Here is a 7922-nt window from a genome sequence, read left to right on the forward strand (position 1 = left end):
CACTGGGAAAACGAGAGATCTTACGAGACGAGTTTTCGTTGCCCTTGTGATGTCACGGTCTCTCCAGATCTTGGAGAGTTTCTCCATTGCGGACCGAGTGATGGCCATGCGTCGCTTGATTTCGTCTTCGGAGCCTCCGCCATCTGAGACCAGTGACCCTAGGTATATGTATGAAGATACAACTTCACAGTTCCCAATCGCTTTTGTCTTATTTTCACTATTGCGGCTCACGACCATCATTTTGGTTTTCAGTCGGTTGATCTTTAGACCGAATTCGAGACTGACTGTTTCAACGCGACGCAGTAGTGCTTCTATGCTGTGTTCACTGGTCGCAATGAGCGTGGTGTCGTCAGCGTATCGCAGATTAGATATATTTTTCCCACCTATTGGTACACCATCCGTCCATTCTTCAAGGGCTATCCTCATGATATGCTCAGTATAAATGTTGAAAAGCAAGGGCGATAGTATGCACCCTTGACGCACTCCTGCCGAGGGATAAAGTGGCTTCGACATAGCATTGTCTACTTTTACTGAGGCGGAGTTGTTTTCATAGAGGGCTCTTAATAGATGAACGAGATGTCTTGGAACACCCATTCTTAAGAGAATTTGCCAAAGCTGCGGCCATTTCACAGAATCAAACGCCTTCTGAAAGTCAACAAAACAGATATATGTTGGTATGTTGAACTCTCTAGCTTTCTCTATTATTTGACGCAGTATAAGGATTTGTTCTCTTGTTCCTTTACCTCTTACAAACCCAGCTTGTTCTGGTGCGATTTCTTTGCTGATATATGCCTTCAGTCTCTCATTTAAGATATGTAGTAATATTTTACTGGAATGACTTATTAAAGAAATCAGGCGATAGTTACCGCACTTTTTTGTGGAGCCTTTTTTGTGAAGAGGAACAAAGATCGAATGTGTCCATTCTTGAGGCCAAACACCTGCTTGCCATATGTTGTTGCAAACTTTATGGAAAAGTTCTACGCCATATTCCCCACTGCATTTGACGATCTCAATCGGAATTTTATCGTTCCCTATCGCTTTTCCCGATTTGAGATGTTGTATAGCAGCTTCTACTTCCTCCTTCAAGATATCCGGTTCCATATTTAGTTCTCCAATATCTGGAATCGTAGAGTTGTGCGCGTCTGGATCTAAAAAGAGAGATTGGCAGTAAACTTTCCATGTTTCTAGAACATCTTCCAGGTTAGTGACGACATTGCCTCCAAGATCTTCATGCCATTTTAACCCATTTTAATTTAAGTGTTATAAATTTGACGTGTCTGTCTGTCTGTCTGTGGCATCGTAGCTCCCGAACGGACGGACTGATTTAGATTTAGTTTTTTTTTTGTTTGAAAGCTGAATTAATCGAAAGTGTTCCTAGCCATGTTTTATGAAAATTGGTCCCTTACGTCGTTTTTTTTTTTCCAAATTTTAATCGTGTGGTTAGGTTAGTTATTGGTATCGTTTTCCTATGAATCGAGGGAGTTGATTGTACCCGTTTCAGGTTTTTTGATATGTTCATTTCCTAGTACAAACAATATTACGAAGTCAGAAATTGTGTTCCAAGCATTTCCGACTATACTTTCTTATTGCTTGGTCTACACCTTTCACGAAAGAAAAATAATCATATATTAAACCATGTAGAGACAATTTCCCTCACCCCTATAGTTTAAGGAATTACATGCGCATCGTTTACATAAATTGCTTAAGAATACATTTATGTAAATATTATGCGGGTACTTCCAACCTGAAGCCTACCTTGTGCTAAGTGAAGGGTGTGTTAAAAATCGTTTAGCTTTGCAAAATTTTTATGCAGCGTGTTTTTATTAGATTCCTAATATTCCTATATTTATTACATTTATTTTGTGGGTTTGATATAATGCAGTTTTCCACTTTACTGGTATTAATTGGTGGTAATTAAATTAAATGAGTATTATATGTATTATGTTATTCTCAGAAAGAAGGGTACGCTTGACTAACCTTCTTTCTGAGAATACTGCGCAGCACAATGAAATACGAATGAATATCATAGTTCATACTCTAGATTTCCTGGTAGCAGACCAGTAAGTGCAACCTTACACTTACAGTCTGCTATCTTACTGTAGCATAGATTAAATGGACGTAGTTACGCAGAAACGTTCCAATCCATCTGAAATTGTCATTGAAATGAAAGACTTTTGTTTTTCATACAAGGTCTAAAACTTAATGACAATTTCATGTGGAATAGAACGTTTCTGCGTAACTACGTCCAAATATAAGAAGATCTTACCATCCCATACATTAAAATGCGACCGCCTAAGAAGGCGCATACACTACACCACACATACGTAGATGGCGCCACAGAAAAAAATGTCTTGTAGCTTTCGATTATACTTGTAGATGGCGTTAAGTGTCACTTTTGACATAGAATTATGACTAGACAGTTGACACTTAACGCCAATCTACAAATATACTACAAATAAATTTTATTAAGCAGAAACGTCTGCTAACGATTCTAAACATTTTTATATTAAAGGAAAAAATGGAAAAATTTACGCTTACGTCACCCCAAGACGTGTGTACAAAAGGAAAGGCATGGAAAGATTTGCGAAGTCCGGCGTGGCTTCCGTAGCTCAATTGGTAAGAGCATTGCACGGATTGCAAATATGGTGCGGGTTCAAGTCCCGCCGGAAGCGTAAATTTTTCTATTTTTTCCTTTAATATAAAAATGTATACTACAAATAATCGATGGCAAAAAGGCATTTTTTTGTGGCGCCATGTATGTGTGGTATAGTGTATGCGCGTTCTTAGGCGGTCGCATTTTGATGTGTGGGATGGTATGATCTTATATTTAATACTAGCTTTTGCCCGCGACTTCGCTCGCTTTAAATTAGAAAATTGCGGAATGCTCAACACAAACGTCCACCCCCCATTTTAGAGAGGTGGGGAGTTCTATGAAGAGATAAAAAGTAGCTTATGTCACTTTTCATCTCTTCAAATATCTCCACCTAAAAAATCACGTCAATCCGTCGTTCCGTTTTGCCGTGAAAGACAGACAAACAACCACACACACACACAATTTCCCATTTATAATATTAGTATGGATATGACTGTAGGTGGAGTAAATGACCACCATTCGTGCATTTTACAATAAAAATAATGTAATCTAATCTATCACAATAAGCTTATAGTTAAAAAGAGAAGCGAATAGAGGCGGATAATATTGGCTTTATAAATAGAAGCTTCGTATAATGGTGACGGATTTATTGAATTTTCTTCATAACGCAATATTGTTTATTGCATTACATACCTGTTGCGTTCCCGATTCAATAAATAATGGTTACCGCGCAATCTTTTTTAAGCATCTCACGTTCAAAAGAAAAGAAGAGCAGCTAATCTATAAAAGATTCTATTTACTCGTATTTACGTAACTCCCGAGATCAAAAGGAAATTTTATATCGTAAAGTTTCTGGCAATATCCGTTTGGGGCGACGGGATTTTTCGAGGGCGGTTGTTCATCGTTAATCTTGGGGACAAAAACGGCAAGTTTTGCTCCGGCCATAATTTAGGGCGGCAAGTGCGCGCGACACGCGGCCGCAGTACAATGTTCCGAAGATAAAATCACCTTTGCATTAGACCATCCGTCCTGCCTTCGATATATTGAGTAAATGGTTGGGCAATATACAACCTTATTCAAAGTTTCATCTTTTGTTTAGATAAGCTGTGTTTCCAAAACGCCCCACTTGGTGCGTTGTTCAAAATCCCAAAATCAGACTTACCTACCCAAACGCGTTGACTTCACTATGTCCATCCTCATTTTGCGAGTCTGTTGTAATTTTTCACATTTCTTTTCACGTTGTTTGCACACATACGAGTACACATGGGTATAACTCAAACAAAACATGAAGCCAGACCTTCACGTGCTTCGTCTGTGTCGGTCATAATTTACAGCGCAAGTGCGCGCGACGTGCGGTCGCGGAACAACGCACAAAGGTGAAAGTTACCTGCCTTTTGCTTTTAAACGTCTAACAAAATATGTTGCAGCTCGGAACACCGACGAAAGTCAGGGTGTGAATAAAGTGATGATATTAAACACAAAAATTTTTTTTTCTATCCTACATTTGTATCCCACTGCTGGTCAAAGGCCTCCCCTTCTTCCGCCACCCATCACGATTTGCCGCCTGCTCCGGCCAGTCTTAATTACCTTTATATTAATAATCTACTATATTAAATCTATAGTTAAATATGTAACACTTCTTACTTTTGCGTTTATGTAGGTATGACGAGCCCCGTTTGTGAAGCCGTTAGTCCTGGTTTCGAATCCCGGTACAGTTAAAACTCAATTACTAACCAAAGATCTAAACACAAAAATCATCCATTACCAACAGGTAAAAATCGTCTCAAAATATCACTACAACATCTCAAATTTTGATCAGTTCTTCAGTATACATGAATTCCAATATACCTTTCAACATCCTAATTAAATTAATTAACTTGTATACTTAATATACTTATATCTAATAAAGCTATATTGCCCGTAAATTACTCCAGGTTATGTGAAGTTGGGACCAGGTACTGCCAACTACGAAAATATATCCTAAATTCAGACTCCAGCGAACGTTAGCTGTTTACCGCGTAATATCCCACGTCTGTGCAGTTTATAAATTAAATTTGTTGTGTTTCGAATGATTTCGTCCTCATGCCGCTGAAAGTTTGGACTTATTTGGTTATTGATTTTAATTTGGAAACAGTCCGCTAATATTCATTGTTTGATGACTCGTCTGGCCCAGAGGATAATGACTAGTGAGTAATGCCAGATTAGCCTATTAATGTCCCGGTAACTTAGTGAATCTTTGTAAGAATGTCTTATCATATTATTGATTAAATTATTAATTATACAGCGATATAATTACAGTCAGCTAGAAGTAAAAACAAATACACCCTTTCACTGTTTTACGAAACGTAAATAATGGGCTCTGTGCTCTAGAGATGGGCTGTAGGTACATATATATTTAGACAGATCCATCCAAAGTATCTTGGAATATACTTCCCCCGAGATCGTTACCTACGTAAATTGTTCATATTTAATGAAAGGTAGGGCTGTTTCCCGAAACGAGAACTTAAGTTTGCACATTGTAGCCGTTACTAGAAGCCTAGCAAAAACTCGTTAAACTCTTGCGATGAACCTTACCCGACTTTGTTTCATTTTAAGTACGTTTTACTTGTTCATCAAATCCATTCAAAGTATCTTATCAAGTGGTAAATGAGTAATAAGTAACTTCGCTTGTTTACTATCTTCTTTACAGCTGAACACAAGAATTTTCATTACTGTACAGCGTTGGCACCGGCTACGACGACAATAAAAACAAACAACGGTTTTCGTTATGTACTCAAGCGCGGATCCAGCCTCGTACCCAGGGGGGGGGGGGGGGTCACGTGGTAAAGGCCCAGGCCCCAGGGGGGTGGTCACGTGGTCTATTTGTATGGCCAACCTAGGCTCCAGGGGGATCCGCGCGTATGTACTTATTTGTTAGGTATTCATATTATATGTATTTACACTATGAACTTCTCCCTGAAGTACTCATAAGGATTACTTCAGGGCGAAAAAGCTTCCGTAAGTTGCTTTGCTGCTCCTGTAAACATAATACAATTATAATAATCCCGAATTATGTTGCGATTCCCAACTGATACAATTCATAAAATGTGTCAATATTTAAATATTTGTACCTCATATCCTGTACCATCGAATTAAATCCATTTTGGAATCAATCCCGTGCCGATATTTACCTCGTAAAATTTACTTTCGGCCATTAAAGTGCAAATGCCGCTATCGGGCGAGAATTGATGGGCCCTACTACGAGCTATCAATCAAGATTTGCAACAAACTCCCTTAAAACTGGAATAATCCAAGTAAATTGAATAAAAACAGCCGTTGGGCAGAATCGCTCGTAGGCACAACATCTCGAGGGGTTGAGCGGAGATTATTTAAATATTATGTTAATAGAAAATTATAATCCTTTTCCGTCAATTGACCTGTGAATGCTAATTTATATATTTATGGCTGTTAAAATAATAATTAAGCGTCCGTTCGGTGTACCATTATTATTTCATTAATGTCGGAAAATGGCCTCTTCGTGTTGGTTTCGGATTGCCGCTTGCCTTACCAAGTCCCGTAAAACACTATTGTTTCATGATGGGAAAAATGTAATTTATTAATGTTTATGTTACTCTGCTGCTAATTATAAATTATAAATGTACCTTTGTACGTACTTAAGATGATACAGGAGGGGCCAATTCTCCATACAAACGCTCTCGACTATTTCCTCCCTGGTTTTTGAAGATAGGGCAATGATTGTTTTCAACACAGATTATTATTATTTTTATCTGTGTTGGACCGTTTTGGTTTTTTTATATTCTTATTTTAAAAACGCTAGAGGAGTGTGGGTACAAGTTTCTAATGGGTTGGCAAGATGCACGTGACACTCCTTGAGTTGCAGGCGTCCATAGGTGACGGTGACCGCTTTTTATCAGGCAGACCGTATACTTGTTTGCCACCGATTTAGTATTAAAGAAAATTGCTGTGCTGTTTTTATACAAATAGATAATATAATTATTCCACTAATTAAACCTCCTCTGCTCCACCAATGAAGCCAGTCAACTTCTCAGCTTCACAGCTCAGCAGAAATTTCAGTCAATTTCCTAAAGTGATAGCTAAAGGCGTCGGAGACACCATTTCGGTCGTGATTGATCGTGGTAAATGATTTGTGACGCGCGTCGCGGCGTCGTGCCGTAACGTCGGACGCTCCACGATCACCGTTCACCGAACGCTCGTTTGTTTAGAACTTTGAAAACAAATGTCTAGGGGAGAGGCGGCTAAAGAATGATATTTTTTGGAGCGATAATAGGCAAAATGACGGCGTTGTCCCCGTGGTCTCGGAGAAAAATAATGATGTGTAATAATCGTGAAAGTTTAAATCCTTAAACATAGTTCAATTAACATTTCGTTTTCGTGGCAGGTGCAATTGATGTAAGGTACAGCGGGACAATTTCGAGTGGGAGCCAATTGCGACTGACCCATTTTTTTTTGTTTTTCAATGTTTGTATTATTAAATAGAGTGTCCGCTGGTTATATGTATATGGCCTGCGTGTGGAATTCAACTTTATAGTATAATAATGGAAAAATGGATCAGTTACAATTGCTCCCTAGTCGGGATTTGCCTCGCTGTACCTTTTTTCGGTAATTTAATAAGTTTTGGTGAAAATTTGAGTTTTCTTTACAAGTTTATATCACTGATCTCACTTTTATAAAAAAAAGTCCTAAATATTACATTGTCTTATCACAGCAGAGTTCCCATGGCACGGCCTCTTCTTATCTCCATCATCAGATAAGACATCTGAACCGTGGTAGCAGATCAATCTCAAAGATCAAAAAATCAAACATACATTTCAAAATAATAATAAAAAAATAGAAATCTATTAGTTTTCAATTACCATACAAAGGAACATTGTTGATTATCACTTTCCAAAGTCGTTTGGCGTCTTACGACGCTTTCATATTATACCCGATACGCCATACAGTTTATAATGTAACACGAAGTATTTTACACGAAAGCGCTATAAAACACCTACTTATGATCGTTAAAGTCATAAAATGGTTTCAGCATGGAGTAAGTCCGATATATGGGTCTATAAAAAGCACGGAAACATAAAATTTTCCAATAATGTATTAGCAATTTCCGATAGGGTAGATTACGGCACTTAATGTTTCGACGAATACTTTTAAGAACACGTTGAGTTCGAAATACAACGCGCGCATGATAACGGCGGTTCAATAATGAAAAAAACTTCGATAATATTACCTATGTAAAAGAAGAGTACACAAACAATAGCACATTGTTTTTAAACAATTGTTTATCGTTTTATTTCGTTGTAGTAGTGTTTTTTCG

The 7922-nt window shown here is 38.1% G+C and overlaps 1 non-coding gene across 1 annotated transcript; it reads left to right on the forward strand.

Annotated features, from left to right (window-relative positions):
- Positions 1–2598: 2598 nt before the first annotated feature.
- On the forward strand, positions 2599–2672 carry Trnas-gga. The gene has a single exon. It is a non-coding gene; the product is annotated as a tRNA-Ser (tRNA).
- Positions 2673–7922: the final 5250 nt, after the last annotated feature.

The sequence above is a fragment of the Leguminivora glycinivorella genome, chromosome 4 (genome assembly GCF_023078275.1).
Source record: "Leguminivora glycinivorella isolate SPB_JAAS2020 chromosome 4, LegGlyc_1.1, whole genome shotgun sequence".
NCBI classification, from domain to species: Eukaryota; Metazoa; Arthropoda; class Insecta; order Lepidoptera; family Tortricidae; genus Leguminivora; species Leguminivora glycinivorella.